This window comes from Oratosquilla oratoria, unplaced genomic scaffold (assembly GCF_046742065.1).
Source record: "Oratosquilla oratoria isolate Oo_2021 unplaced genomic scaffold, ASM4674206v1 SCAFFOLD47, whole genome shotgun sequence".
Lineage (NCBI taxonomy): Eukaryota > Metazoa > Arthropoda > Malacostraca > Stomatopoda > Squillidae > Oratosquilla > Oratosquilla oratoria.
Genome location: NW_027467711.1, coordinates 4,103,802 through 4,126,122, shown reverse-complemented (window position 1 = coordinate 4,126,122; position 22,321 = coordinate 4,103,802). Strand labels below are relative to the sequence as shown.

The following is a 22,321-nucleotide window of genomic DNA, read 5'->3' as shown; positions in this document are numbered from 1 at the left end:
ATGGGGATGGTTCAAGGAGGGAGTCATAAGGTGTGCAAAGATGGTGTGTGGAACAAGGAGGGCAGGAGGAAATAGAAAGAAGGGTAGTGAGTGGTGGGGTGAGGAAGCAAAGAAAGGTGTAGAAGAGAAGAAGCAGGCTTTCATAGATTGGCTACAAATTAGGACAAAGTAAAGAGAAGGGAAGTTAAGCATAAGATAAAGGAAGCAAAGAGGAGAGCAGATGTGAAATGGGGTAAGAGTATGACAGAAAATATTGAAAGTAATAAAGAGAGGTTTTGGAAAGAAATTAAAGAGGAAGAGGAGGCAAATCAAGTAGAGAAGAAAAGGTAAAAGGTGCAGATGGAGAGATGATAATGGAAGAGTGGTGAGAGGAAGGGGGGCAGAGTATTTTAAGGAGTTGCTAAATGTGAAGGAGGATAGGGAAGAAAAGGTAGTTGTAGTGGGAAGCATTAAGAAAATGAGAGTGATGAATGATGAAAATGGAGGAGAAATAAGGAGAGATGAAGTGGAAGCAGCTATTATGATGAGAGCAGGTAAGGCACCTGGGTTGGATGGATGCCATGCAGAATGTCTGAAGAAAAGAGGTACAGTCATGGTGGATTGGCTGGTAAGGTTGTTTAACCTCTTCACTCTGGGGCACATCGCACGTCTGGCAGCCCAACGTGCGATGTTGCGATTATTATTTACTATTTACCTGTTTGTTTATTATTTAACTATACCTATGCATTTATTTATGTATTTTATTTGTTATTTACATTATTATAGTTTTTATTTATTATTTCATTATTATTATGATTTTTTTATCGCAGCTGACCTAGATATGGACCAAAAGGTCTCCTGTCGGCATGCTCTGCCTTTGTAATCCTTTGTAATCCTTTATAAAAAATAAAGTCAATGCTCAATTGTTCGTTCTCTTTCACCCGTGTATTTTGATAACCATAGAAAATTGATGAAGCCAGTTTAGAGAGAATGGAAATTACGTAGGTACGACTACAATAAATATAACCAAGATGCCGACGTCGGCATCATCGAGTACCCACTTGCTCCTCATGCTGCCTACGTAGGCATCACCTAATGGAAGTGGTTAATGTGTGTTTAAGGGACTGTAGGGCGCGAAAACACGAAAAATTCAGGAAAATTAACAAATTTTAGGTAAACATTTCAAAAGATTCTCTATGATGGTGGTAACACTTTGGGCAAATATTACAGCTCAATTCCGTTTCTTTTCTTATATATAAAATAATAGATAAATTTTTGGCAACTTCTGGCAACCCCATTGCATGAAAAAACATTCTGTATATTGAAATAAAGTCAAAATTTTGATACCCAGTTCTGTTTTGTTTACTATAATTAATATATATGGAGATATCTGGCAACTTGCCCAACACTGATCGTCAATCACCTCAAGGATCTCAGTATCTCTTCAAAGCTAAAGGAGAAAGGATGTCGCCCTGTCGCGTATCTGTTAGCCTACCAGTCATGCATGCGATCGTATTATCTTTTTTTCTACCAACAGGTATTCAAAAGATTCTCTATGATGGCTGTAACACTTCGACCAAATATTACAGCTCAATTCTGTTTCTGTTCTTATATATAAAATGAAATAGATAAATTATTGGCGACATCTGGCAACCCCATTGCATGAAAAAACATTCTGTATATTGAAATAAAGTCAAATTTTCGATAGCCAGTTCAGTTTTGTTTAAAGTTTTAAATGGAAATGTAAAAAAATAGACAATGTCACGAGTGAGTACGCGGCCGGAGGATTTTAAATGCCGGTGCGCTCCTTTAAACTTTAAATGCCTCTCCTGAAAAGTTTGTTTTTTATATTTAAATAACCATATCTCTGTTTCTTTTTGTCCGATTTCATTCATTCTTTCGAATTTGTAAAGAGAAAGAGTAATTCTTTAATTTGATTAGAAAAAACAAAGGAAACTGTAACTTAATTTTTTTGTTTAATTTATCATAGCAGATTTTCACTGAAGTTTCTACTATTCAAAAAAAAATAAAAGAGTAGGAAAAAATCTAACTTAATGAAGCTGCTCCCAAGACTCTAATCTTTTATTTCCTATATAGTAGGCTGATTTCCTATGCCTATGGATACTTCAATGATTACAGATACTATCATGAAAAAAAGAAAACAAATTAATTACACGTAATATATACATGTTACTAAAACAATTTAGTATGCAATAATACTCTTTCCGATAGAGTAAGTATACATAAGTTCACCAAAGAAATTGAACAACTTTTATGACACGTTCACCTATAAGCACTTCCCACAGTCCCTTAAGAGAGGGTAGAGTGCCAGAGGACTGGAGGAGTGCCTGTATAGTTCCACTTTACAAAGGAAAGGGGGACAAGTGTGAGTGTAGTAGTTTCAGAGGGATCAGCTTGTTGAGTGTAGTTGGGAAGGCTTATGCTTATGAGAGGGTCTTGATAGAGAGGATTAGGAGAGGAACAGTGTGGTTTTAGGACAGGTAGGGGTTGTGTAGATCAGATTTTTGTGGTAAGACAAATATGTGAGAAAGCTATAGGAAAAAGTAAGGATGTTTTTTTGGCTTTTATGGATTTGGAGAAGGCTTAAGACAGGGTAGACAGGAAGGCACTGTGGGAGGTACTGCAGATATATGGGATAGGAGGAAAGCTGTTAAGAGCAGTCAAGAGTTTTTACGAGAGTAATAGAGCTTGTGTTAGGATTAGAAATGGAGAGAGTGAATATTTTGAGGTAAAGGTGGGACTTTGTCAGGGATGTGTTATATCACCCTGGCTGTTCAATCTGTACGTGGATGGGGTGGTGCGAGAGGTGAATGCAAGGGTAGTGGGTCAGGGGTTGGAGATGGTTAAAGAAAATGGAGAAAAGTGGGAAATAAGCCAGCTGTTGTTTGCTGATGACACTGCGCTTGTAGCAGCATCAGAGAAGGGATTGAGGAAGTTGGTGACAGAGTTTGAGAAGGTGTGTGAAAGAAGGAAGCTGAAAGATAAATGTGGGCAAAAGTAAGGTGATGAGATGTACAAGGGGAGTGAGTGATAGCAGGCAGGAAGTGAGCATTAAGGGAGAGAGATGGAGGAAGTGGATAGTTTTAGATACTTGGGTGCGAATGTGACAGGAAAGGGAGGAGTGGGGGTGGAGGCAGTGGCGTAGCTAGTGCTTTTGCCACCCGAGGCTGCCCTCATATTTGCTGCCCCTTCTCACAAGGAATTCAATAATTCAATATTACGAATGCACATTAACTTCTTAAAGGATATACAGTATATATATATGTGTGTGTGTGTTTGACAGTTGATGTTAATATATCCTTTAAAAGGAATGATTTAATACTAATGATTATTCATTAAGATCTTTATTTCACCATAAACAAATAAAGTATAGAATGATATATATAAAAAATATTATATACATGACTTTACATGTATATACGCATAAATTACAAACATAAAAATACAATACGTAATTATATATTACATTATGATGATTCCTTGAATAAATCAGTTTGAAATTATCACAGCTTTCTACAAAGAAACTTTCTTGCTGTTCTGTTAACAAAATCATCAACATTTTTGTCAAATTCAGATTTTAATCACTTTAAAATTATCACCTCTTTCTACAAAGAAACTTTTTTGTTTTTCTGTTAGCAAAATCATCAATATCCTTGTTAAAATCAGATTTTACTCACTTTAAAATTATCACCTCTTTCTACAAACAAACTTTTCTTGCTTTTCTGTTAGCAAAATCATCAATAACATTGTCAAAATCTATTTCATCTGTAAGTTGTCTTTCTATAGACAATATGGCAAGATTGCGCAACCTCAAGGTACTCATAGTAGACCTTAAGTAATTTTTTTTTTAGTTTTAGTTTAGAAAAACTCCTCTTGCAGGTAGCAACACTAATAGCAATTGTGAGGAAAATCCACAGCATTACTACTATATTTGGAACCGAATTCCCAAGTGTATATTTATTAATAAACTGCAAAAGCTCCAAGGGGCCTTCATCCCACCTATTTGTTTCACCTTGGCTAGTAGCAACTGCAATAAAATGCTGCAGTCTTTTTCTTTCAAGCAGGAATTCATCTTTATCAATGTCATTATGATCTAGTTGATTAAGTTTTCATTCGTATTGATCATCAATGACATGTGTTGGGGTAAGAAAAGCATATTTCTCAGCTAGTTCATGAAGCTGTTTAAATCTCAAATTTATTTCTTGGGTCACACTATCCAGTGAAGAAAACCTTTCTCTTTTCAATTCAATATCATATGGTAATCCAGCATCTTGTGATCCTTCACCGAATACTCATTTCTTCTTTTTGGTCTGACGCTGGCGCTCCATGACTATACCTAGACCATCACAAACTTCTTTGGTATAGTTAACTCCATCATTTACTAGTTTTTCTCTGTTCTTAATCAGAAATTCCTCTAATGCCCCGAGTTTTATGTCACATTGTTGCAAGTTAAGTCCTTTGGTTTGGAGGTAGGCCTGCGTGTCATTAATTTCTAAGAGGACAGGTTCCCACAGTCCAAGAAAGCACAGAAAAGGAAATGACTGCAAAGCACCAAGTAGCACACCAGCCTCTGACCTCGTAACTGTATTTTCTTCTGCACAAGTTAACTTTTCTAAGACACTTATAATTTCAGAGAAATGTTCCTTCACAACACATACAGCATCTCCCCTTGCACTCCATCTTGTTACAATTATGTGTTTCACGCTTTTACCAGTGACAGAAGTTAGAACATCCCAACTACAAGTTGATGATGAAAAATATGTGAAAACGCGCTCCACAGTTCCAAAAAATGTAACAGAATTAACTGCAACAGAAGCTGCATGAATTCCTGCTAAATTCAGAGAGTGATTTGTACAAGCAACAAATTCTGCTTTTGGATTAATTTCCTTAATTCGTTTCTGAACACCAGAATGTTGACCAGCCATTACTGCAGCATTATCATATGCCTGCCCTCTGCAATTTTTAATATCAATTCCATCATGTTCTAATTTTTCCGAAATTACAGTTGCAATATTTTTGGCAGTTTTACCTTTTGTTTCAATGAAATCAACAAATGATTCCACAACCTTCACTTGATCTACATTGATTATAACATAGCGAATAACTTGGCTCATTTGATCTTTATGTGAAGTATCAGGAGTGCTGTCGAATATCATTGAAAAGTACTTGGCCTCTTTTACTTGGTTGATAATTTTGCTTCTTACGGTACATTTTCTCCCAAAACCTCTATAAATTCGTTTTGAACAGTAAGTGACAGATAAGAAGTAGTGTACTTGTTTCCCATCTGGATTCTTAGAAGATGTTCACGTAACACTGGGTTGTATTTTGCTAACAAATCAACTAATTCTAAAAAATTTCCTCTTATTTTCAGTTACTTCTGATTCAGTCCCGGTCTCTTTACTCTCATAATCCATTCCTTCTCGGTGACCTCGTAAAGGCAAATTTTGTTTAGCTAGAAATCTTATGATATCAAGCAATCTTGAAAGGATTTTCTTCCACTTATTTACTTGATTTTCAATTATTTCTTGTTCTTTTTTATCTATTGTTGTTCCAAGAGAAATCCTAATTTCCAGCTCCTTCCATTTTGTGAAATTCCGAAGATGGTGTGCACTAGATTCATGCTGATATATTTTAGGATTCAGTTTCCATCATTTGTTAAATCCATCTGCAGAATTAAAAATTGAGTCAGTTCCTTTTGGAAAGATTTTGCAACAAAAACTGTAAAGCGCTTTCTTGGAAGGGGAGTACACCATCCATGATCTTAATATATTTTCACCATTTGGCAAAGTTTTAAAAAACCACTCACGTGTTAGATGTCTAGTTTGTCCTTTGGTTGATGCACCTTGACAAATTACTTCAGTGACTTCACCAAAAGTAGAATCTATATTTTGAATCTTAGATGCACCTTGACGTACCAGTAAGATCCGTGTGTTACTGTCAATCTTGCTTGGCCATAGACCAACATCCTTTAAGTCCACTCTGTCCATATCAGGCACATCTAGAATATTTTCTGCCTCATGAGTCTCATGTTTGACATCACTTGTATTTGGCCGCTTGGACTTGAATCGTTTGAATCTGATATTGGTTTGGATTCACAAACGTCTCCAGTTTTAGTAGTGGTTTGGACCGTTTGGTCAATGTTAGTAGTTTCTGTAGGTTTGATGTATTTTAAAAGTACCCCTTTATGTGTCTTTATTAATTGTTCTCTTTCTTTTCTCTTTTTTCTAAAAGCTGCACCACTTCACTCGCTTCATCTAGGGAGAGTGAAAATAATAAAATGTTAGTGAATGTTAAAAGTTGAAGTAATAGGCAAACTTCAATGATAGATCTCTATTTATGATCCATTTAAGCAGCTTCCTTATAATTAGTAAAAGACAAAATTAATGGGAAAGTTAGACTTCAAAGTTTTACGATAAATTACATATACAGGTCTATTTTCTTACGGAAAATTTGAGTACTGTTAGTGTAGAAACAGTAGGCCTAATATCATAGTATTGTGCATACTACAGTAACTGCATATTTTAATTGGCCTACTATGAGTTTATTTCATTTAATTGTACTATTATATTATAAATTTAAATTTTGTATTGTTCATATATTCTCACCTCTTTATAGAAATGAGAAAGTATAAAAGTAAAACACTTTTAATGGTTTTAAACTATTAATTTCAAATTACTGTCGGCTCTGATAAAAATCGCAATTTGTTTGCAGACCTATAGTGCCTTTGTTCATCACAGGTAGATACTGTTACAATGCGAATATCTTGAGCGAATATTTAGTATAAGCACACAGATTCTAATTTATAGTTAATTTTACCTTATAATTCTTCCTCTCAGCTCTCCACTGCACTGTACTGTACACCCCACTGTACTTGATCTGTCTAAAAAAAAATCTGGCTTTTTGAGAATGTACCCCTCTCAAACAGGGCAAGTGGACACTTATCCAATCAAGGATAGGCCACCTGCTGAGGCGTGTACGTAGCTTAGAAATATGGTTTCGCTCCGATCATCGGGGGTCTACTTTCTGTTAACACCACCTAATACAATAGAATACGCTTTATTATAAAAAGTTCTCCATTCAAAATCCTGCAGTTAATTTTTAGTTGCCCTCATAATTGTGAACTACTTATTGCAGAATGTGTTCAGTGTCAAGCGCAAGGCTATCTTAAATGAACCAATCACCTCCGTTTTCGTTCCTATTTGTAAACATCCACGAAAAGCTTCTTGCTGAAGATTTTAGCGTGTATTATCACCCTCATCATCTGGGGCCAACTTTCTGTTAACACCACATAGTACAATAGAACACGCTTTATTCATAATAAAAAGTTCTCCATTCAAAATCCTGCAGTTAATTTGTTATTGCCCTCATAAGGCTGTCGAAAGGGAACCAATCACGCTGCCTTTGTTCCTGTATATAATTTGTAAACAAATAAATTGACATTTGTCACGTGTATGCGTGCATGCAAGTGCGCACATGTGTGTGTCTGTATTTACCTAATTGTATTTTGTGGGATAGGGAGCTATGCTTGTGGTGCCCCGCTTTTATATCTATATCCAGTTTATTATTAAATTTGTGTATCGTCTTTGCACACACTATTTCTTCTTTCAAATTGTTCCAGACGTCTATTGTTCTGTGTGGGAAACAGCTTCTACTGTCTACATTATAATATTCGATTGATACTAAACGTAGTTTAGCCGAAAAAATTTTCAGTAGCCTATACATATTAACTCGTAACAGTAGCCTAGTCCAATTTCTGTTTGAGTTCTCTAACAAATCATTAGAACAAAATATAAGTTTGAGGCTTCGATGGCTGTACCTTGCCGAGGTTTATTGTCCTTCTGGTGACAGGGTTAAAGCTTGTCACTGGTACCAGGGTTGAAGCTAGTCTGGCGTACCGGGACTATAAAATCAGTCTTGTTCGGCAGGAGTTTTTAATGAGCCTTCAAAACGGTTTCGAAGCAACGGGACAACTGATACTTGAAGCAAGTTCTCAAGTTCCCAATTTGTTAATCAAATTATAACATAGGTTTGAATAAATAATAAAGAGGGAGGGGAGTTTAATAATATTAATTAAAATTACAATAGTGTGGTACGAAGTTACAGGAAAGATTACCAATTCGAAAATTAAACGAGCTTTTGGGAAATTGCCGTAGCTCAAGGTAAACAATGCCATTCCCGTAACAACAATTACCACAACCTCCCCAACTACAAAAAGAAAGTGTTTAAAAAATATAACACTTTCGAACAAAATTTATAACAAGTTTTTTCTTGCTAGAGACCTTACTAGGTCTTTAGAGGCCAGTGCAGTCCCACGAGTCGGCCTCACAGAGGTAGGTTCCAGAGAGACACAATCGTCTTGTAAAGAGTTAACCTCCTCTGAGTCTGAGACCTCTTCAAAGGGTTCAGACTCTCTAGCCTGAACATTAGGAACCCCAGGGGATTCATCCTCAAGACTGGAACTCAATATCTCCCTTTTCCCAGCTTCTCGAACTGTGATATGCAGCTCTATCCCTTTCCCTTAAGCCGACCAAGTACTCTGTCAACCATCGTTTCTTGAACTCTTCATAGAAATAATCTCTACAGTCCATAACCAAGTTGAGAAGAGAAGGGTAGTCTTCTCCTGATTCCCATTCAGGGACTTGTTCCAAGTCTCCAAACATCAAGGAAGGAATGGTCCTTCCAATAAGAAAATGATTTGGGGTAATAACATCTACCTCATTTTCACAAGAACGATAAGTTAGAGGTCTATTGTTCAATTTTTTTTTAACATCAGACAAAAGAGTGGTAATCTCTGCCAGGGAAGGAACAGACCTACCCAATACCTTATACAAACATTGTTTCACTGTCTGTATTAACCTTTCCCAAGTGGCACCATACCAAGCAGCATAAACAGGAATGGTTCTATACTTAACAGGGGAAGTTTTAAATTTGTTTCAAATTCAAAAGAAGATAAAAGTTGTTCAATAACATTTCCTGCTTGAACAAAAGATTTAGTGTTGTCAGAATAAACAGCAGAAGGAATTCCATACCTGTTAGCAAACCTAACAAAAGCCAAAATAAATTCAGGAGTGGACATAGTATTCACAACTTCCAAATGAACTGCTCTAGTATTGAAACATGTAAAGATAAGAATGTATATTTTAACCTTCTCTCCATTCCTGTCTCTAACTCATAAGTGTCCAGTGTAGTCTACACCAGTATGGGCAAAGGGCACATCCATAGGCTTCCTTGGAAGCATCAGCAAATACAAACAATTTAATGGGAAATTCTGTACAAAAGGTTTTCCTTTTAAAGGATAGGTTATTAACCTTCCTAAAATTTTCACATAACTTGTTCCATCTAACAAGTAACTCTCTATCCAATTTCCCATCCCAATCCACCATCTTTTGGCACATCTCTCTAATAAGGATTTTTCCATGCAAGAGCACAGGAGAGAAAAATCCTAAAGGATCAAATACAGAAGACAAGGAAGACAAAACTTGTCTTTTGGTTGAGGCATTTTGGTCAAGGGAAACATCCTTGATTCTCAAAGTATCATGATCCTTAGTATAAATATAACCCAAGACTTTAACCTCCTCTTTATTACAAACTACTTCTTGATCAAGAACAGAAAGAACAGAAGTCGAATTGCATGTCCACTCCCTGAGAGGTAAACCTCCATTGAGCATGATCTCATTTATCTTCTCGACCATTGCAGGGAGGGAACAAAGCTCGTTAGTAGTGTAGACCAAATTGTCTACCTAAAATTTATCCTTTATTAAGGAGGCAGTTAGAGAGTCAGGCTGCAAAGAAAGATGGTGTTGGATAATGAAATTTAGAATGAAAGGAGAGCAAATGAAGCCAAAAATGATAGTATTATACCTGAAGGGTATATACTGGTCATTAGTCCTCTGGAAAAAACAAAACCTGTTCCGATCAGCCTCATCCTTCAAACGGATCTGCAAGAAGGCTTTCATAACATCAGCCAAAATGACATGATTATTGGTCCTGAAATACAAGAGAGAGAGAAGGTTGTTCATCAAGTCAACTCCCGGGAATGCAGCTTCATTTAAGGAAGGAGCTTTTCCTACTTTGAGAGAACAATTGAAAACTGGCCTTATTCTAGAAGTGGAAAGATCATCATCCTTTAACACATGTCTATGGGGTATAAAGATTTGTCCAGGGACTCTTTTAGTAACTGGCTCAATAATACCCAAGGCCTTCTGCTGGTCAAACACAGCTTCATAATCCTCTCTAAGCCCCTTTTGCTCAAGTTTGTCATAAACCCTTTGAGCTACAGCTAGAGATATCTTAAGGTTAGAGGGAACAAGATCCACCAAATCCTTTTTCCACGGGATCTTCACATAGTAATGTCCATTCTTGAAGGAAATGGACTGTTTAAATTCATCAATGTGTAAATTATCAATATCCAGGGTCTGTTCCTCTTTAATACCGATGGACTCTAAAGAAAATTGTCAAGACCATACTCAACATTAGAATTAATAAAAACTTCCTGCAAAGGATCAAATTGAGAACTTACAGGTTCTAAACAGAAGTTGACAAACTTTTCTTTGCCTAACCTTTTGGGAGGAAAATATTTAACAGTCTTACAAGACTGAGTAAGGGAAGTACCTTTCTCAGTTTTCTTTAGAGAAACTCCATTGGTCTTGAAAGAAGAATTATAGAAAACAAGTGAATCTCCATGATATTCCTCTAAGTAATTATAAGAATCCACTCCAAGGTCAGAGTCTGGTTTTATCATCAAAGGCCTCTCCTTGCATTTGAAACTATCAACATCTTTGATTTCATTAGAGGGCATTTCAGGAATCCCCCTTATCATTCTCTTTAAGTAGAAAGGCTTCTCACTAGGAGTGATATATTGAGCCCCAGTCCCGTATGGAATGTAACCATTAGCAAGTTTGATAACCTTGCATGACGGGCTACCATACAAGGGGGCACTTTCTATTGAAAAGTTTGAGAAGTTTTGAAGAATATCGTTTCCGAGGATCCCTAAAACGTTCAGTTGGTCTCCCTTCACCTTTGGAAAACTTGGCGAGACAAAAAATTGGTGATTATTCATATAAGTAGTATAGAAGATAAGGAAGGAATTTGTAAGGACAAGTTGAATGCTTCAATAGCAAAGAACAAACTAAACAAATTCATCCCTGAAGGGAGTTTTAAGTTAGCAGTATAGTTAAAACCTCTTTTATTCATTAGAGGTAAACCAAAGGAAGTAACTAACTTGTCCATAGGAGGACTTAAAGAAGGTCCAACTTTGTCCTCTACAAATTCCTTATTAATGATAGAAAACTGCGCTCCAGTGTCCAACAAAAAGAGACATTGGGCAGTTCTCTTTCCTCTGCTAATAGGAAGGGAGACCAGAGGAACAATGGAATCTATTGAATTATGAAAATTAAACACTTTCCCCTCAGAAAGTGGTGTCTTATAAGTCATAGGACACATGGCTCCATGGTGCTTGGGTTTGTTAAACAAAACATTTGTAAGGCAGAGCAGCCTTTAACCCAGGGCATTCCAAAGAACCATGTCCATGATTTAGGCATCTATTGCACAGTCCTAACTGAGATGCTGTAACTTTCCTGTGCTCAAAGGATTTATACGAAGTACACTTCGAACTAGCATGGTCGGAAGCGGGGCAAAATTTACATCTACTAATAGACTTCTTAATGGGATTAGAATTGGCCTTAAAGGAGCCATCAACTCCCTTACTGGAATCAACTGGTTTTCTCAAGGGAATTTTCTTGAAAGTAAGGGAGCTGGTAGTAAGGCTTCTTTTCGGTTTGACACCAAGATCATCTGATCCCATTTTGAGTCTAACCAGAACTGACTGGTAAACTTCCTTGATTTGGTTAAAATTGGGGTAATTAGAATTAATCACCCGAGACAATTCAATAAGAAAAAATTTAGGCAATTGAATTAAAATTAATTTACTTATTAAGAGGAGGCCCTCGCTTCCTGGCCCAGTGAAATCTACCCCAATTCCCTTAAGGTCTTGTAGCTTGGAATCTACAGACCTAATGTAACTTTCAAGGTCTCCCAAGAGTGAGACCTCCCGTGCATTGATAATGGAAATCAACTTTATCAAGAATTTCTTGTTGAAATATAATTCATCAAGAAGAAGGAAAGCAGAGTCAAAACTTGAATCATCCACTGGAAGGTTCTCTACTAAATGGAAAGCTTCCCCTCTGAGGTATCCCTTCAAATAAATTAACTTCTGACTATTGGTCAGATAGGGGATACCAGCTAAGAGATTCAGAAAACCCTTTTTAAAGTTTAAGGGGGTACGCGACACCTGGAGGTCATTTTCTAAAATATTTAGAGTAAAGAGCTGAAACTTCTCAGGTAAATAGGTATCCATATTGCCTACATTTTAGGTGAAGCAGAATGATGTATTTACACATGTACACATGTACGTATACCAGTAGCGACATTTAAAAGTGCACAGCACCATAATACGTGGACCAATTTGTTTTATATTTTGGCTATGATTAGTCAGTAGGCACACCTAGGGCCGGTCATTGAGTAATTGAACAATTTCCTTTATACTTTTGCATACAGGCATTTCAATTTTAATAGCTGGCAAAAATCGTGAAAAATACAATTTTTTTGCTCTTGTTTCCATTATTACTCCGAACTCTTTCATCCTTTTCAAAATATTCGAACGATTGGCCCTAGCAGTTACTAAAAGTAATATTCCCTGTAAGTTTCATCTAAATCTAATGTATATTAGATTTTTTATGATTAAAAAAAAGTAGAAAAATATCGAACGGAGATATGGCAACTTGAAATATGAATATATCTGTAACTTGCTTATAGTTTCACCAATTTGACTGATTTTTTCATGGCTTAATTCTTATTATATAATAAGTACAGTAAAAATTATCAACATATTTTAATTATAAGTACTTTAAATACTGAAAAACTAAAGTATAAGTATGTCACAGTAGTGACGACGCACAGACGACAACATCATATAATTTGCTTTTTTGCACCTTTGGCGGTTTCTTCATATGAAACCTCTCTGCTGGGGGTCTTCAGGGTATCTAAATCATTGGAAAGAGGTTTATTTTCCAGTAGTGGGCGCCTTCTCTTTCCTCATCAGATTCCCCTCGCCAATCTATGTTGGTAGGGCACCCCCTCCAGCATCATATGATGTCCCTTCTTCTTTCTTCTTCCTGTATAGCCTTGATCTTTTTCCTCTTGGTTTCTTCTTTGGATTTAATCTTCCTCTTTGAATTGTTTAGTCTAATGTTGTCCTTTACCTCTGTCACCGTCACAGAGGTGCAGGTGAGGGTGGTGGTGGAGTGAGAGGTGGTAAGATCTTTAGTCGTCTTTGACTGCTTGCCATCTTTAACTGCTGTTTTTTGTCATTGTGATGTTCTTTTGTTCTTTTTGCTACCCATGATGACTGTACTAAAGAGTAATATGTACTAGCTAAAGTAATAGATTGCAATGAGAGCTCATGAGACATGCGTACTTCCCTTTTCAGAGCTAGCCGGTAACTAACGCTTAGTTTCGCACAAAGTTGGCGAAATATTCTCCCTCCACCTTCCTCCCTTCCCCTCCACAATCGTATTGGCCGTTGATCCACTGGGCGAGTGTAAATTCAATCAAATTTCAACGTTATTCGCTGTGCCTGAAGGTCCTAAGTGGCACGCCTCCTTCTAGTGTGGGTTGCGCCTTTAAATCTGTCCCTTTAATCCTCACCCAGGACCTTTGAATTGCGCGCGGCTGGAAAATTATTTGTCGGGATTTATTTCTAAGTGGTATACGAACATTTTGAACACAGTTTTGAAAAATGCCATATCTTGACCAAATTCACCCCCCCCAGGTGTCGCGTACCCCCTTAAATAGGCAAAGAGATTGCTAGAATTATTCTCGAAATGTTGAAGAATAATAGGAGGAAGAAGTTTTACAGAATTATATGTGGACTTGTTTAGTTTTTCACCCATTAGAGATTCAAAAACTCCCCTTAACTCTTGTCTCCGTTCTTTATATGGAGACAATTGAAGAAGAACGGACAGGCGGTAAGCTCTGGATGTCTCCATATCCTTGTCCTTTTCTTCTTCGGGGAGCAAGGTGTTAATTTCCTCGTCCAGATCTTGAATTTTTGAGAGGAAATTCTCAATCGGAATTAACACATCATCAAGGACGGAAATAGATAAAGAATCAGATGTAGCTTGAAGAGCTTTGAAGTCCTTAGAGATAAGCCCCTTTTTATGAGCTCTCTGTCTTCGGAGTTTTTGCAAAACTTCCGAAGCGGACAATGTCTCATCGCGGCTAGCCATAACGACGCCAACCCAACAATTCGTTACAAATACACGAGCATAATAGTCGTACCAAAAAACTGTCTTATGGACTAAGCACAACGAAGATAGAAATTAAGTAAAATAATTTTGATTTAGATACTAGCTTAAACCGGATAAAGGCAACAAATCAAAGAAACTGCGACAATACAACAATAGAGGCCACCAAGAATAAAGAACTATTCGTAAATTTCGGAATGTTCACGAGAAAAACAAGGTACCAAAGCCGGCAAAATTTCCCGAAAGTTAACAAAGTCCTCAAACGAGGAAATTAATAAAAACCGAACAAACTCGGTATAAGAACAGGAAACCAGACCTCGTACACACACACTATCGTAACCTTAATGAAATATATTTACATAGCGGCTTACGACACAAAGGGGGAAATAAGTTAAAGTCGAAATCGACTACTAAAGTTAAGTTTAAATTTTAAGTAAATTCTCAAATTCCGAGATGAAAAAACTAAAGCCGAGAATTCAGATTAGTTAGCAAAAACTATAGTATCATAAGACTGATCGGAATTCTCGATTTGTTAGAGAAATAAACCTATGTCTTAATTAAATGAACAAAACTGAACGTTAGAGAACTTACCTGTTTGAGTTCTCTAACAAATCGTTAGAACAGAATATAAGTTTGAGGCTTCGATGGCTGTAGATCCTTGCCGAGGTTTATTGTCCTTCTGGTGACAGGGTTAAAGCTTGTCACTGGTACCAGGGTTGAAGCTAGTCTGGCGTACCGGGACTAAAAGATCAGTCTTGTTCGGCAGGAGTTAATGAGCCTTCAAAACGGTTTCGAAGCCACGGGACAACTGATACTTGAAGCAAGTTCTCAAGTTCCCGATTTGTTAATCAAATTATAACATAGGTTTGAATAAATAATAAAGAGGGAGGGGAGTTTAATAATATTAATTAAAATTACAATAGTGTGGTACAAAGTTATAGGAAAGATTCCCAATTCGAAAATTAAACGAGCTTTTGGGAAATTGCCGCAGCTCAAGGCAAACAATGCCATTCCCGTAACAACAATTACCACACGTGTCCAATCGGATCGATGTTAACATGCTTGCAAACTGTCACGCTTTATTATGCTTGATAATGTAGAAAAAACTGACATCTATGAGAGACTGATTAACGTAATTTTATATCAATCATACAAGGACCAAAAATGCCGCCCCTCAAAAAGTGCTGCCCGGGTGGACCGCCCCTACCGCCCCACCTTAGCTACGCCACTGGGTGGAGGTAGAATGTAGATTGAGACAAGTCTTTGTGAATTAAAGAGAGTAATGAGAAATAGACATCTGGGAATGGATGCTAATAGAAGGTTATATGAAGGAGTGATTGTGCCAACAGCACTGTGCGGGGTAGGATCATGGAACATAAGAGAGGAGTTTGAATGTGTTTGAGATGAAATGTCTGAGAAGTATGATAGGGGTTACTAGGCTAGATAGAGCGAGGAATGAGGAGGTGAGGAAGAGAATAGGGGTGGAAAGGGAGGTGGGAGATAGGGTTGATGAAAGAGTATTAGGATGGTTTGGACACATGGAAAGAATGAATGAAGAAAGATTAGTAAAAGAGGTGTGAAAGGTAGAGGTGGAAAGAGTGAATACGAGGGGGCGTCCTAGGAATGGACATTATTTCGCTAGAATCAGTACAGAGAAGAATGACCAAAATGATACATGGACTCAGAAATTTGCCTTACAAAGAGAGGCTTAGGCACCTTAACTTACACTCTCTGGAAAGACGCAGAGTGCAGGGTGATCTAATAGAGGTGTTCAAGTGGATCAAAGGCTTTAACAAGGGTAATGCAAACAAGGGTAATGCAAACAAGGGCATATTTAAACAACAGGGCAGGACTCGCAGTAATGGTTATAAACTGGACAAATTTAGATTTAATAAGGAAATAGGCAAGAATTGGTTTACTAATAGGGTGGTTGACGAATGGAATAAACTTAGTAACCATGTAGTAAGCGCTGAAACTATCAGTTGTTTTAAGAAATTATTAGACAACTTTATGGATGGGGATGACAGGTGGTGATGGATACAGAGCTGCCTAGTGTAGGCCTTATGGTCTCTTGCAGTATCCTTCATTATTATGTCCTTATGTAAAGTTCATAGGTAAAGCTCAAAAAGTGTGTGCATCTCTAAATGAAGCAGACAGTGAATATGATAATGTAAAAGTGCAGGTCCTAATAACATATTCACTTACTCCGGAGGCTCACAGATTAGAATCTAAATTTCAGAAAGTCTCCACAAGATACATATAAAGAATTTAGTTCCCAGTATGGAGACAGGTGGCTGAAAGCCACAAACACAGCCTCGTTTGCTAAATTAAGAGAAGTATGTGGTTAGAACAATTTAAGAAACGACTAGATCAAGATTTTGGAATTTATCTTGAAAGAAATCCTAATGATCTAGCTAGAGCTGCAAAAACGGTGGATGAAACCACATTCATAAAAAACTTACTATGACACCAAAACAACTCAGAGCCAACACAACTCACCCACTCCTTTTAGGGAGAAGTGAGGTCAGCATACAAAAGAGAATTTAAAAGACAGTTTCATGATGATAGGTATTATCCAACAACCTATCCTAGATATAGTTACCACAGTCCTACTCCGACTTGCAGATACTGTCTCAAATTTGGACAGTTTCTCTGAATGTAGGGAAAAGGCCCAATAATCAAACTCATTCTCAACCAATGTTTGTTTCAAGTAATTCCCCCGATCCAACTAGCAATTGTAGCCCACTTAGGACCATTTCACAAAATAAATCTCCAAAAGCATGTCCAAACCCACTTCCTCATCCCAAGACAATTTGGGTTCAGACAAGGAAGATTATGTACCACAAACTGGGCTTAAGTCATATTCCCGATTTTTGCCAGGTCATTGCTGAACATTTTGCTTTCCTGTGGCCACATTTTCTTGTCTAGACTAATGATTTTTTTACAGCTTAAATATAATGCTATGATACACCCCTATTATAGTTTTCATAAAAAATATACATTATAAAAATAAAAAAAATCCAAGATTTTTACCTAGGCCTAAATATCATGGAAACTATTCAAAGGAAAAATAATCTTTGTATGAGAGTTAAAAGACACCCAAAGGAAAAATAATGCATATTTTCATTTGTATATGACAAATAGTATGTTCACACAATAAAAGCAATCCAAGGAAACTTTTTTTTTTATCGACATAAAAAAAAAAACACAGATCCTACGAGATTCAGAGTGGAGGAATTTGGATATGCATTTTTAAAGAGAATTCTATTCTGGTTTTTATGTCACAAGAATTTTTAAAATTGGAGCAATAGAAGTTGAGATATTAAATGATTAACTTCTAAATTTCAATTTTGAGAAAAAAGCATTTTTATGTTCAGGTGACATGTACAGTACAGTAATACATTTTTTATAGCATTACTACTATGATTTGTTTCTTACCTTACACCTCATAGTGTACAAGAAATCAGATTTTCAAGGAAAGTCATTTAGGTCACCTCAGGTCACTTTTATGGGGAAGGTGTGTGAGGTCATCTATGTTGATATAGGCACCTGGTCCCCTTTTGTCTTTTATAATACATAAATGAATGCAGATATATTCTAAAAGACAAAATACTAATCCCTCAGTGGGGAGGGTATCATTGGGCGCCACCCAACTCATTGTTGCCAGGATAGGCCTAATGTAGGCCTGTGCATCGAAGCCCCCAGGCTGATAATCTGCAGACTTAGTTTTTCTTGTACTTCTCTTCTGTCTGACTTGGCGTGGGGATATTCTGGCCTTTCCCCATGATTTCCCTTGTTTTTTTGTTTTGTTTTTTTTGCCTCAGAGGTCGAAGGGAAGCCTATAGGCAGTGAATCTGTTTGCCTCATATCCTAAGTTATGCTCGATTATCGTCAGCTGTGACATAAATATCACTCTCTTTAGGCCAGCAAATTTGGCTTTATTTTGGTGAAGCCATAGCTTAGAGTGCAGTCCTTCATTTCTATTCTGGGTGTGGCCTTTCAAGCACCTTTGAAGTCGAGCTGGGGATGAGAGGTTAAAGAATATTGACCTCACATGATCCTCATATTTCTTATCTATCCTCAGATAGTTCTTCATGGTGTCATGTGAGGGCATGGGTTCGTTGTTGTCTATTGCTTTCTTGAAATGACACCATGATAGGACAGATCACAATAATTATGGTGGTGATTTCCTTCTCCATCCTTTGAAATTGCATGCCAGAACCCTGACATAATTTTCAGTTTCATATTTATGTAAGTAATACTGACACTATCTTTTATGGCTTTCCCATAATACTTCTGGAAGGCTTCTATTTGGCGGTCTGTCAGTTGCTGCTTACCACCCACAACACTTTTTCTGATGACCTTTCCGGACTTCGTGACCTTTTCTACCTTGAGTTCATCCTTCAGTTTTCGAAGGCGTGTCCCCATCCTTTTCTTGGCATGATTTATGCATTCTTCCTTCTCAACCTTCACATCGTAGGGGCCTTCTCCATCATTCATGCTGGTGACAGAAGTATAGGCACTAGAATCACCATCACTCAAGAATGTTGTATATTTGAAGCCAATGTCTTCTGACCGTCCCCACAGTCGCACAGCACATTCAGCCTCCATTCTCCCAGATAATCCAACAAAGTTTTGCTGACATTGGCCTACATGCACTGTCTCTCGCCACTCTTCAAATCCCTCTTTGATTTGCAAAAATTACTGAGAACCTCAAAGTCTAATGCAAATCCTGTTGCCATATCTATAACAAATCCTGCACCAATATGAGATTTATGGCCACGAGTGAGCCATGTCCCATCATATCCAACACTAATTTCATACTTTCCATCATTTGGTTGTACTGTAGCCTGATTGGAGACTACTTCAGTCACAGTTTCATGCACAATTTTTTGTTGTTGCTCATAAAACTGTTTCATGGCACCATACATTGTGTTTGCATAGTTCATGAATACAGACTTTGTCATGGCATGTGTTCCAAAGAGAGCTGACAGCCTGGATAGGCCAGCTCTTCCATAGCCATTACTGAGGCTGTGAAACAACAAAAGACTGTTGCCCTCAGTAATGTTGCCAGCGTTAGATTTCCCCGGCTCACTGTGACATATCATCATGTCACACTTGTTGCACCTGGCTTGGACTACACAGTCAAAATATTTTTTTTTTATACTTGTGATTGCAATCTCACCACATAGATCACATGTCTTTCCTTTCAATAGTTCTTTCAGTCTCCTAACGGAGATAAGTGCAAGGGCATTATCGTCATCTAAATCTCCCCCATCATACAGTTTTCCTGATAAAAGCTCGTCTCTGTATGCTGCAGGAGTTTGCTGTTTGATATGTGAACTAGCTTGGTGGGGGAAGGAACTTGTGCTGGGTTGAGGTGCCGATTCGTCACTTTTTTCCTTTTTCTTTCTTTCCCATTCAGCCTTCATCCTTTTCTTGGCAGACTCACTCCATCCTAAAGCCTTTCTTCTACGTTTTCCCATTGTTTATGCATAAAGAAAAATGATAGAATGCACTAGATAACATGAGAGCTCGAAAATGAACACAAGAAATCGTGCGTGAAGTGTTTACACACTTGGGAAAATTGATACTGGAGTTGCTTGAGATGCTTGTATGTAGTTTTTGATTGCCACCAGTGGAAAACATATCGTACAGAACCATACGTAAATATAGTCACGAATAAAAATGATGCAAAATAATACATAAGAAGATAAGTAACGGTATAACTGTAAACAGAGTTAAATCCCCACCACATGGGGTAGTAGACATTTAAACTTTTAAATGCCAAAACAATAATCTTAGGGCTGGCAGAGTTGTGCATCTTCTCCCCACAGCCATCACAATGTCATATGCTGATTTTTTTTACCGAAAAAATGATTTTCCACCTTAAAGTTTTTACTCAAGATTAATAGACATAGTGCAAGAAAGGAATGGATAGGTTGGTTGTACCTTCCTGGACTACAAAAAGCTTTCAACAAGGTACCAAACAAAAAATTATTAAAAAAAAAAAAAAAAAAAAATGGAACATATAGGAGGGATACAAGGGAACCTACTGAAATGGATGGAGGACTTACTGATTGGTAGAAAGATGAGAGTAGTACTTGGAGAAAACTATTCAGGTTGGAAAGAGGTGATCAGTGGAGTTCCACAAGGATCTGTATTGGTTTCAATAATGTTTGCTATTTATGTGAATGACATGGATGATGATGTTCAAAGTTACATGAGCTGCTTTGCAGACAATGCCAAATTGTTAAGGAAAGTAAAAAACGAAATGGATTGCAAATCACTACAGGAAGACCTGAATAAGATATGGAACTGGAGTCTGAAATGGGAAGTGGACTTCAACATTAAGAAGTGTAGCATAATGGAGTTTGGAAAAAGTAAAAATAGAATATCAAAACAATATCAAATTGGAACTAAGGAGGAAAAGAAAGTGGGATCTGAAAAAGATTTGGGTGTAATTATCTCAAATGACTTGTCCTATGATAAACAGATGAACAAAATTGTCAGAGAATCCTATAACTTTCTAAGATCAATAAAAATACATATTTGGATGAAGAAATGATTAAAAAAAATATTAGGGAAACTGATAAGGCCTACACTAGAATATGTGGTGACATTGTGGTCACCCAGTACCAAAAAGAATATAAAGAAAATAGAAACAACCCAGCAAGCAGCCACAAAAATGGCACCTGTGCTTGCAAACTTGTCATATGAGGAGAGACTGACTAAACTGGAGTTACCAACTCTGGAGCAAAGAAGAGAGGCGACTACTGACCATCTACGGAATCATGAAGGGCACATAAATACTCGATAGAGAGGACTTGTACTGGGACAAGAGAAGCACAAGAGGGCATGGAAAGAAAATAAAAAAACATAGTTATAGAAGAGATCTGAAAAAAAAAATCCACATAGAGAAGAGATCTGAAAAAAAGAAAAAAAAAAAAAAATCCACATAGTGGTGGACACTTGGAACAAACTGGATGAAAAAATTGTGTGTGCAAAAACCATTCATGAATTTAAGAGCAAACTAGACACTGCGAGATACAAAGGCACCACGAGTGTAGCTCCCCTTCCCGTAAAATACAACTAGGTAATACAGTATTTCATTCCATCAAAGCCGTCTTGGCTAATGTAATCAAGGGAGACACAAGCGAATACTACTTACCACATCCTGATCTACCATTGTAGAACTCTGTAACTGATAAATTTGGAGAAAAAATAGAACGCTTAGGCTACAATAAACAGCAAGATGTTGTAAGATTAGTTTGGGATTACATGTGCCGAGGCAAAATATAGATGTAATGCATGACATCGAACTAATCTCTACTAGACCCGGATCAAATCCTAACAAAAAGAGTAACCTTAGAGCTGAAGTGGAGACTACTACTACAAAGACTAATAGAACCATGCTCCAGTCCTTTGGCTGCTCCTTGTTTACTAGTGCCAAAACCAGGAAGGAAACATAGATTAGTAGTACGTTATAGGAAGTTGAATGAGATGATGAGAGCAGACGCTTATCCATTCCCTAGAATTGATGATCCAATAGATGATATTGGCTCTTCTAGATTTGTCACTACCATATATTTACTAAAAGGTTATTATAAAAAATCAATGCACCCCAATACTCAAGACAAAACAGAATATTTCAATTTAAAGTTCTTTCTTTTGGATTAAGGAATGTTCCTGCTACCTTCCAAAGAGTGGTTAATAAGATTATTTCAGGCATGAGACGAGTTAAATCATATCTTGAGGATGTAGTGATGATTAGCGACACTTAGGAACATCTAAATATGTTGCACAAGTTCTTTGTGAGAGCCAACAAAGCTATCCTAACCATCAATTTAAAAAAAAAAAGTCCTTTTGGACATGTTCAAGTACCCTACTTAGGTTTCAAAGTAGGTAATTCTGAAATATCCCCCTTAGCAGCTAAAGTTCAAGCCATCAGAGACCTCCCTACACCATGAAGAGAAAAGATGATTCCTAGGAATGGTAGGTTACTACAGAAAATTTTG

General features: G+C 37.2%; 1 long non-coding RNA gene and 1 pseudogene across 1 annotated transcript in view; one reads left to right on the top strand and one right to left on the bottom strand.

Moving 5' to 3' along the window:
* Positions 1–22,321, top strand: part of LOC143023352 (uncharacterized) — a 282,074-nt gene that overhangs the window by 46,087 nt on the left and 213,666 nt on the right. The gene's annotated exons all lie outside the window — the stretch shown is intronic.
* Positions 2,602–14,285, bottom strand: LOC143023354 (uncharacterized; annotated as a pseudogene).